Genomic DNA, 11389 nt, shown 5'->3' on the forward strand with positions numbered 1-11389 from the left:
ATAACAGGTGCTCAACACAGGATCATGTTCATGGGACGGCAGGTGTGTGTGCACACACGCCCACACACACATGCACACAGGCCCACACACATGCACACACCACGCACACACATGCACACAGGCTCACAAACATGCCTACACACATGCACACAGGCCCACAAACATATGCACACACACTCACAAACACATGCATACAGGTGCACACACACTTGCACACAGGCACACGCACATTTGTCCATGTGGAAGCCACTCCCCACTCATCTCCTCTCACCCTGCCTGGCTGCCCCACAAGTGGACAAGGCCTTATGGTGGCCCAGAGATGGTTCACATCCCAGCTGTGTGCTGATTTCTGCCCCGGGCTGTTCCATGAAACCAGGGGTCCCCAGCCATGTCCCGAGGCAGCCCTGGGGGAAGGATGGAGCCACGGGCGTAGCCTCAGCCCACTTTTAGGAGGAAGATGCTCGTGACTCCTGTCTCAACTGGGTCTCTTAGGAAACAGAGCAGTAGTCCAGCAACTGTCTGTAATATGAACACAAAAATCCCAGGAGTCCCTCCAAGCCCTCCCAGAAATGCCCCCAGAGAAAGGTCCCAGCCACAGGAAGGGCCACCGCCCCCAGCTGAGCCACAGAAAATGCTGCGGTCCGACTCAGGGGAATGCAGCCTGTTCCATGGTCATACCGACCCACTGTCAGGGAGAGCGGTCAGTGTCACTTCAGGCTGGCTGCCCCGTGCCAGGTTCAGGATGACTCAGACACTCGGGCTGGCATGGGCTTCCTTGGCCTGCATCCACCCTCCTCCTTGGTCTAGGACTGAGGACACGAGGTCTGGATCTGTGCCACTCAGCCCTTTCTCGTCTGGCTGCAAATAGACGCAGCCGGTCACTGAGCCCCAGGAGACCTACGGTTATGCCCTGGGCCTGCAGGAACAAGGCACCACAGACGGGGTACCTTCAACAGCAGAACCTCATTCTCTCCCAATTCTGGACGCCGGAAGTCCAAGATCCAGGTGTGGGCAAGGCAGGTTCCTGCGGGAGTCTCTGAGGGAGAGTCTGTCCCAGGCCCCTCTCAGTGTCTGGAGGACCCTTGGCCTTCCTTGGCTTTCGGCTGCATCACCCCGATCTCTGCCTCTGTCTTCACATGGCCTTCTCCCCACTGTCTGTGCCTCCAGGAATCCCTTTCCTTACAAGGACACCAGCCATGGGATTTAACCCACCCTCACGCAGGATGAGCCCGTGTAAACTGAGGATACCTGCGAAGACCCTGTTACCCATCTGCGGCAGACCAGCCCCACGGTGTCTTGGAGGGGGAGGAGAACAGCCCAGCTCAGCGCTCGCTGAGACCAGGGAGCAGAGGCTCAGGCTGGAATGGGCCGTGTGCTCGGCAGCCTGTGCCCTGCCGGGGTCCACTCAGCCCACGGCCCCTGGTCAAGGCTGCCCCAGCGTCACAAGGCCTGGGAGAGACATTCGCTGCACAAATACTGAGAGCCGACCAGGTGCTGGGCACTCGCCGTGAGCCCTGAGGATGGAACAGGGGATGGGCGTCGCTGCCCCTGCGAGGCAGACATTCGGTACAGAGAGAGGCAGTAAGCACGGCCAGAGGTGAAGGTGCTCTGGGATCAGCAGGGTGGGGGAGCAGGTAGGAGGGGGGCCAGGGAAAAGCCTGTCCCCACCACCTCCCACACGAGCAAGGCGAGCTTCCTTGTCACCTCATCCTTCAGTCGTTAAATAAAAATAGGCCCAAATCCCTGTCGGACGTGTGAGAAATCCGGCTTCCTCCCGCCTTTTCAAGAAGTGTGTCTCGTCAGGTGGGGGCTGGCACCCTGCTCCTGGTCCCAGGCCCCCAGCCCGCTCTATTCTCCACCTCCGTCTGCCTGCCTCATGGCCCACCCACCCGCTGCTCCTGAGGTCGCCCCAGCCTGGGCTCGAGTCCGTCCGAAGCTCCGCCCACCCCAGGCTCCGCCCACCCCAGGCCGTAGGGGCTGCCGCTAAGTGTGCCGGGTGACGTCCCAGCCGCAGGCTCCCCTAGTATTTGATGGCCCTGTTATGAAGGGCACCTTGGCCAGAACACCCAGACCTCCTCCCAGGCACCTCCTCCTGGGCTGCTCCAGCCAGGAGCCCAGGCTCCTCCCACTCACCTCCTCTCTCTCTCTCCCCTCACTCACCACCCCCCCCTTTCTCCTCCAGGCCCAACTTCCACCAGCATTTTACCTGTCCTTCACACCATCTCAGGTCGGCTCTCCAGTCTCGGGGACGTCACAGTCAGGTCAACACGCAGGGGACTGCGTGGTCCAGCTCCGTGAGCAGCTAGGATGCTGTCGTTCTCACGCTGAGCTCGCCACACCCCGGGCACTCGGGGAGGTGTGGATACGGAGAGGTTCCCGGGGCAGAGCGTCCACACAACCTTCTAAGGGGCCCCTGGGGGCCCGAACAGGGGAGGGAGGCGGAAAACAGGAAGGAAACCGGCGGTGCTCCTTCTCCACGGGGCCCTGGTCCCCACCAGCCCCCACCAGTGTGCCCCCAGAGCAGCAAGTGCACCCCCGGAAAATTGCTTCACCTGCAGCTGTCTCTCAGCCCTAGCTTCTCAGGCGTTCCCAAGGCCAGGCTAGAGTTTGATTAAACTGCTTTTATTCCTTTCTTCTCTGCCCGAGCCCATCTTGCTGAGGCAACACAACAAAGCTTGGTAAGCGGCTTCGTGCACATGCAGGAAAGCGATTTTCCCAACAAGGGCCGAGGGTGGTTTCAGTTCATCAGGTCCCTGAACCCATTTGCTGGACTTGGGAGGGTTTTTTGAAGACTTGGCTGAAGTGCTCCCATCTCTCCCCAGATCTGAGATTTCAGCTACGTGTGTTATAATAATAAACACCAAGCGTGACAGTCTTCTGTCTCCACGGGGAATAAAAGGCATGTGCCATTTCTCCCCGGAGCACGGCAGGCAAGGATAAATGCATTCACAGCAGCAGACCCAACCCAGGACAGGGGCAGGGGCACCGAGGAAACAGTGGGACTCTTTATTTATTTCTGATGAAATGCCCCCTGTGCTCCTGAGGTTGGGGGGTGGCTTAGTAGAGAAGAAATATGTGGTCCAAGTGGGACAGTGGAAGGTTCTGGACCACTACCCAGCCTCCGGCCTGGTGCCCTCGCATCCAGAATCCCGTCCCTTGAGGCCACCCTGCACATCACCCCTGTGAGCTCCCAAAGCACAAATGGACTCTAGTCCTATCCCTGCCTAGAAACCCAACGGCTTCCGTGGCCCCCAAAGAGAAGGCCAAACCCCACAGGAAGCCACCTCCAGCTCCCCTCCATGCTCTCCCCTGCACGGGCTCCATGCGTGGCCCCGCCAAGCACCCCATTCCCCAACACACTGGCTGTTCCACCACTAAGCCTCTGCACCGCGGGTCCCTGTTCCGGGAACGCCTGCTCACCGCCTCCCCAGCCTCCCTGCCACATAGGACTCCATTCATGGTCTGTTCGGTCACAGCCACACGGCATCATAAATATTTGCTTACGTGTGTTTCTTTCCCCAGCTCACGTTGGGTCAGCTCAGGCCGCCATAAAACATGCCCATGGCCCAAGCAAAAGACAGGTGCTTCTCTCAGCTCGGGGGGCTGGGGAGTCCAAGATCAAGCGTTCCTGGCGAGGCCCACTTCCTGGCTTTCAGACAGCGCCTTCTCTGTGTGACCTCACGCAGCAGGGGCGGGAGGTGGCCAGGGGTGGGCAGGGGTGGAGGGAGAGGAAGAGAGAGCTCCCTGGTGTCTCTTCCTATAAAGGCATCAATCCCATCAGAACACCCCACAATCATGACCTCACCTAATCCTACTCAGCTCCCACGGGCCCCACCTCCAGATACCATCACACTGGGGTCAGGTCCCACATGTGCATTTCGGGGATCTGCAATTCAGTGCAGAGCCCCCACCCACACTCCCCCAAGCCTGGCTGCCGAGTGCCCTCCCCACCAGCATCACCAACACAGGATCTCCAAGTCTGGCTGGGCTTCCTTCTCCCTGGGCCAAAGACGTTCCATGTCTTTCTCTATAGCCCTCCTTCTGGGGTGGCTTGAGGATTGTAGTGGATTAAACGGCAGCCCCCAAAAAGATATGTCTTAGTCTTAGTCCCTGGGACCTGTGAATGGGACCTGATTTGGAAAATGGGACCTTATTTTGCAGATGTGATTAAGGGTCTCAGGGTACGAGCATCCTGGAGTAACCAGGGGGGCCCCAAATCCATGACAGGTGTCCTTATAAGAGACACGCAGAAAGAAGAAGATGGAGGGAGAGACACAGGAGGGGTACAGCCACAGCCCAGCAGCACCCGGGGACCCTCAGGAGCTGGGAGAGGCAGGCAGGGCCCTCCCCCAGAGCCCCCGGGGGAGCACGGCCCTGCCACACCTCTATTTCAGTCTTCTGCCTCCAAAACAGCGAGCGTACATTTCTGTTGTTTCAAGCCACCCGGCTTGGGTAGTGCAGCGCCAGGCCCGGCCGCGGGCACCGCCGATGGGAAGGCTCACTCCTCCTCACCCTCCTCCGGAGGATCCAGGCATGGCTGCGACCAGAGCTCAGGAAAGAGAGACATTGAGGTTAATTTCCTAAGGAAACTTTGTTTTAGAGAGTTTTAAATTTGGCGAAAAGTAAGAAAAGTGGGGAAAAGTGAGAAAATAGATTTCTCCCGTCTCAGGCAGGAAAATGTACATCACTGTGAATGGCCCTACGCCATTCTGTCATCCCAGACTATTTAATAAAGTTTTCAGCTATCAAACTGCCTGAGGTTGGCAAAGGTTTGCTGTTATCTTATGTTAAAATCCAACATCAGCCCCATAAAACGAGATTAATTTGAGATGCCAAAGGAAACACAGGTTGATAGAGCCAGCTGCCCGAGGCAGGGTGCGGGCGATGCCTGCAGGGGCTGCAGGTGGCACGGGGGCCCACCCTGGACCCACCTGGGCTGCAGGTGGCACTGGGGGCCAGGAGCCAGGAGCAAGTGAGGTTCCCAGAAACCCCAGCCATACCTGGGGGCCTCTCCTCTCGTTGGAGAGCATGTGCTCATGTGCAGATGTCCGAGCTTGTTCTCTCCAAAGTGACTTTCCTTCTCCTCTGCCTCCTTCCAGCAGATTCCCCAGGGCCCCGCCTCAGCACCCCAGGCTCCCATCACCCTAATGACGACCCCAGCCAGCCTTAAAGGGAGCCGCTTGGGCAGATGGAATGCAGAACTGTCCTGAATTCCAAAATCACAGCTTTCAGCCTTGTTTTCGTGGACAGAGCAAGCAAGGCCTTCCCAGCCCCAAGTGGAGAGTTGGTCACATCATACCCCCACACATGCTGGAAATCAGAACCAGCGTTCTGATTTAGACCCAAAAAGGGTCTAGTTTTCACAATAGTCTGTTTACATATCAGGCAGGTAGCATCTCAGTAGATCAAAGCCCACGTGCATCCAGCGAGAGGTCCCCAGCCCCTCCCGTTCACCCACCTGCCCCCACAGCTTGCCTCCTGCAGCGGCTCCTGTCTGTGCGGGAGCGCTCCCGCCGGCCGCTGAGCTGCCCGGGGGGCTGGGAGAGGCTCACCCAAGCATTTGCCCTCCCTGCCTCTGGGACAGGAATGCTGCCACCTCTCTGTCTCTTCCCCCACACCGGGCACCACAGCTCCCCGGCTGCAAAGGGGGGAACAGAATCAGGCTGTGGGGAGGACCCTGCCATGCCTGAACCCCACGAACACTCAGTCGGAGTGCCCTGGGCACAGACAGGACAATGACTGGTGAGCGGGAGGATGCGGAGCAGGGAGGAGGGCGAGGAGAAGGCAGGGCAGGCCTCACGGGACCTCCCCACCAGGCTGAGCAGCTGCGGTAGGGAGTAGTTTAGAAAAGTTAAGATTTTTACAATTGGAAAAAAAAAAAAAAGCCGTTAAGGTAGGATGCTCGGACTCCCTGCTGCACAGTGATGCACAAGGTTAGGGATCCCGGAGAGACTCTGGAAGGAGGGAGGGAGGGCCAGGTGGGGCTGGGTGGGCGGGAGCACTGGCAAGGGCAGCCGGAGCAGTGAGGAGGGGGTCCTGGTGGGGGGGCCTGGGTGATGGGGACAGGGTGCACCAGTGGGGCCTTGGGCACCTACCATGGGGCAGGGGTGTGAGGGACGGCTCTGAACGGTTACTCTGAGCAGGGAGTTGACGGTTCTCGTTAAGCGGGGCGTGGGCGTCGGGCCCCAGCTGGGTCCACGTGGTTGCTCTAGGTCCCCGGATGCAGGGTGGCGTTCATACAGTTATCCCCTGAGAGCATACTTCCACCCCTCATCTAGGCGAGGTTCCCACGCATCTTTACCATCTGGGCACGTATTCCCCCTTTAATCCCCACCTGCTCCCCTGGCCTCCCCTCCCCAGAGGCAACAACTTTGTTTTGATCACCATAGTTTGGTTTGTATGTCGCTGTTCTTCCCAAATCTGCAGTGTGGCCTTGCGGCATGTATGTTTTATTCGCATAAATGACAGTTATTTGTGCAAGTGGCCTATATCTCATTCTGCTCCATTCTGCTTTTGCTCCAACCACTGGGTTTTTGAGCCCCCTCGGCGCTGCCGCGCACCTGTGGCCTGTGGTTTCCATTTCCTACTCAGCCCTCCGCAGTGCGCACCTTTGTGTGATTCCTAATGACTTTGAGCTTCTCTTATGCTTATTAGCTTTGGGGTTTCCTCCCCATCACTCATCTGCCCGTATCATTTGCCCGTTTTTCCACCGGGGTCCCTGTGCTCGTCTTTCTGATTTGCAGGAGTTCCTTGTAAATTCTAGGTCTTAATCCCTTGTCAGTTTTTAACATTGCAAATATCTTTTCTCATTTGCTCAGCTGGTATTAACTTCGTCCATATTGTCTTTCACTGAACAAAAATCTCTGGCCCTGATATAATGAAATGTATGGATTTTTTTCTTTATGGCTTGAGATTTTGGGTTTTTATTGAAGGCATCCCTGCTCCTAAGTGACAAAGACTTTCTCCTACATTTTCTTTAACTTCTGCTTTTCCTAGTAGGACTTTAATCCATGCAGATGCTTTTTATGTATATGTCATCAGATGGGGAGTCAGTGTTGAGTTTGGGGTGGTTTTTTTCATTTCTTATCACAAACGGGTGTTGAGCTTATCAAATGTCTTTACTGCACTGATCGAGTTCCCTTGGGTTTACCCCCACAGTGAATGACAGTGAGAGTTTCAGATGTTCCTGGTAAAACCCTGCTTCATCAGGTGTCCTTCCTCTGATACACTCTTTGATTCAGTTAACATTTTACTTAGGATGTCTGCAACTTAGCTCATAAATAAAATGGACCTATAGTATTTTTTTTTACTCTCATTGTCCTTATTTGATTATGAAATCTGGATTACACCTGATTCACAAAATGAGCCACACAAATTTCACTCATTTTCGACTTTCCCAAATATGTGGTACAAAACAGAAATTACCTGCTCCTAGGAAATATGGTAGACATCCCCCCAAAAAAAAAAAAATCATCTGGACTTGGGGAGGGGAGGGGGGGTTGCTGGTTGGTGGAGGAAGGTCCTGGCCACAACTTCTCTCACTCACTGCATTTGTCTATTCAAGCCAACTGTTTGATCTGACATCAGTTTGGGCATTTTATGCTCTTTATAAGAATTTATCCATTCCATCTAAGTAGCAGCTTAAAGGGTAAAATCTGCCTGTTCGTGATACTGATTTCTTATTTATTCCAGCTTCTCGATTTTTCTTTTTTATTGGTCTTTGCAGAAGTCTAATGTGTTCATTTCTTTTAACCAGATTTTGGGTTTAGTTGCCCTCTCTACAGGTTTTATCTTTTTCATTCATTTCTGCTTTAATCTTTATTTCTTTTGGTGGGGGGATGAGGGGAAGGGCAAGCATCACTTTAAAGGCCTCGTTTACTTCCAACACCTGTTGCTTCCTGATAGTGCATTTACTACTGTCAGTTTCCCTTAAGAACCCCTTTGGCTCTTTTCTGCCGATTTTGACACATCGAATTCTGTTATCACTGATTCTGTGTCTTTCTTAAATTCCTTGATCATTCCCTTGAGTTATTCAGAGATATGTTAATGAGTTCCCCCCAAAATTGGGGTTCCTGAAAAAATTATCCTTTTGTTCATTTGAATGTCATTTATTGGTAGTTAGAGCATGTAGCTTATTTCATATTAATTCTTAGGGACAGACTGAGACTTCCCCCAAGACCCAATATCCCACCCCAATGGGTGGACCAGTGAAGGACACACCACTGCACTAGTCAAAATTCCAGTTTACTTTACGTTGATCTGTCATTAAAAACCCCATTAAAATTTCTCCCTGGATTTCTGCCAGTACTGCTAGATATTTTTTTGAAGTTATGCAGTTAGGTGCCTCTATTTGTATGCTGAATATCTCTTCTTTATTTGTGATTACATAATGTTCTTTTTCATCCTTTGTGATTTTTTTCACTCATAAGTTCTGTTTTGTGTCTCTCTTTTCTTACCTTCAAAAGAGTGATGGTAAAACTTCTTACATCATAGAATTAATATGAGGATTAAATATGTTGATCTGTGTAATGCATTTAAAACTCGGTCTAGCATAGTGAAGAGAAGGTGCACCTGCACCCCAGTGTTCATAGCAGCAATGTCCACAACAGCCAAACTGTGGAAGGAGCTGAGATGCCCTTCAACAGACGAATGGATCAAGAAGATGTGGTCCATATATACAATGGAATATTACTCAGCCTTCGGAAAGGATGAATACCCACCATTTGCATCGACGTGGATGGAACTGGAGGGGATCATGCTAAGTGAAATCAGTCAAGCAGAGAAAGACAATTATCATGTGGTTTATGTGGAACATAAGGAATAGTGCAGAGGACCCCAGGGAAGGGAGGGAAAACTGAATGGGAAGAAATCAGAGAGGGAGACAAACCATGAGAGACTCTGGACTCCGGGAAACAAACTGAGGGTTACAGAAGGGGAGGGGGGTAGGGGGACGGGGTAGCCCGGTGATGGGCATTATGGAGGCCACATGTTGGGATGAGCACTGGGTGTTATATGCAACGAATGAATCGTTGAACACTACATCAAAAACTAATGGTGTATCCTATGTTGGCTAATTGAACATAATAAAAATAAAATAAATAAAATCTAGTTTAAAATGAAAAAATAAAATTGGGTCTAGAACACTGATGCCCTGTTAGGTGTTAACTTTCTTTCCCCGCCCCCCGCCCCCAGTTTTTAAAACACCAAAAGTCTCAACAATTCTAGGTGGCCAGGGCATCTCTGCCAATCTCCGGGGGGTCCTGCTTGAATCTCCTCTGTTTCTGCTCAGCAGCGAGGTACCCACTGAGCAGAAAGTGCACGCAGAGCCCAGGGACAGGGAAGAAGTACCAGGTGCTGTGACAGAGTTCCCCATCTGGCAGAAGGTAGAGGACAGATGTCTCTCCAAAGCCAAATGGATGAGCACAGGCCAGATCGAGAGGAGATTCCGTCCAGATACGGTGAGTGACAGGATATACCGGAGAAGCTGGTCAATGTGACAAGTGGTTGCAGCCAAGAGCCCTGGCATAGGAGTGATGGAGGAGCAGCCCAACTTCTGCATGGATGGAAGCTTCCAGAAGGATTGCCCTGCCTTGTTGGTTAGACCACAGAGTGGGGGAGAGGAGGCAGAGCCCTACCCAGGGCCTCACCTCTGCTCCCAGGTCTCGAGGCACACACGTGAAAACCCAGTGGCCCAGAGCAGCAGTCGATAACTGGCATCAGGGACACGGACGTGGGCCTGGGAATTCGTCATAAATCACCCCCTCTCCCCCAGGATGGCGTTGGCAAGACACCACAGCAGGAGGCATAACTCAGTTACTGCTGGGAAGGCCGGCCTCCGAAGTGCTGACATCAATCTGAATTAAACTGCGGGTTTTAATAACGCGGTCCGGCCAGGACCCTCCTTCCCCAGCTTTATCATGTCCAGTGCCAAGTCACTTCCAAAAGAAAGTGCCCAGAGCCAAAGGGGATAATAAGTAGTACTTGCTTAATGTGTTTTGTTCCTGGTGGTTTACATGGGAGAAGAGCAACTGCCTCTGACAAACCATCCCGGGTGGGTTCTGGGCCTGACGTGCCCCCAGGCTGGGAAGGAACCGGGGTTACCAGGCTCTGGCTTGAGCAGGCCCAGCGCTTCCCCAGTCCCAACAGTGGAGTGTGGGAATGACTCTGGAACCTCTAGGACATGCAGCTCCTCGGGGCCCCTGCCAGCCCCACTGAGCCAGAAAGTCCAGGGAGAGGAGGCCTGGGCATCTGCATTCTAAAGCCTGGCCCACCATTCCCATGCCTCACCATATCCTCCCTCCGGCCGTCCTCAAGGACAATGGCGAATGAGTCCACTCCTCACCCTTGGCTAAAGCATTGCCCTCAATGGGTTCTTGGGGTGATCTTCATGAGAGGATTGTGATATTATGACTCATAATAAGAAATATATACTTGGTCTTGACCCCTTTCCTGGCACCTAAAATCCTTGGAATTTCCTAAGTGCTGAGAGCAATAAAGGTGTGTTCTGTTATATTAATGAGGTGACTTTGGGACCACACCTAAGACTGGGGGCTGGAAGCCAGTGCAGCCACCCATGTGATTAGAGGGTTGGAACTTTTAGTCCCGCCCCCCTCTGCCCCCTCCCCACTGGCCCCTGGTGAGGGTGGAGGGGCAGGAGGCTGAATCAATCACCATTGGTCAATGATCTGATAGATCATGGCTGTGTAATGAAGCCTCTGGAAAAACACAAAGGACAGGGTTTGGAGAGCTTCCAAACGTTGGCGCGGACGTGGAGGTGCGGGAGCGTGGCTTTCTCCCAGGGCGTGGAAGCTCATGCCTTTCCCACGTACCTCGCACTATGCATGTCCTCCATCTGGCTGTTCCTAAGCTATATCCTCTTGTAATAAACTAGTGAGCTCCTAAGTAAACTGTTTTTCTGAGTCCTGTGAGTCACGCTAAAAAAATTAATCAAACCCAGGGAGGGGGTCATTGGAACCTCTAATCTACAGCTGATGGGTCAGAAGCACAGGTGACAAACTGGACTTGCGAGTGGCATCTGATGGGGGGATAGACTTGCGGGCCGGAGCCCTTTAATTAGTGGGACCTGACACTAATTGCAGGTAGACAGTATCAGAATGGAGCTGAATTGTAGGACACACAGCTGGTATCTGAGATTTGCTTGGTGGATGGGGGAGGGCACCCACACATATTGGAATTGGAGCCAAAATTCTAGAGGCTTCCAATGGCCCAATAAGTCTGAGAATTAATGCTGGTTGCCTCCCCAGTTCCCAGGCAGCAAGAACCCCCCATGGCTTCAGGAGGCTTATCTCCAAAAATACACCGAGGAAAGTTTTCCAACCCTGCAGTACTGAAATCCCATCTGTCTTTCTCTGAAGATTGAAAATAGTAA

The sequence above is a fragment of the Eumetopias jubatus genome, unplaced genomic scaffold (genome assembly GCF_037043125.1).
Source record: "Eumetopias jubatus isolate StellerSeaLion01/CBP00866 unplaced genomic scaffold, mEumJub1_p1.0 scaffold_4, whole genome shotgun sequence".
NCBI lineage: Eukaryota > Metazoa > Chordata > Mammalia > Carnivora > Otariidae > Eumetopias > Eumetopias jubatus.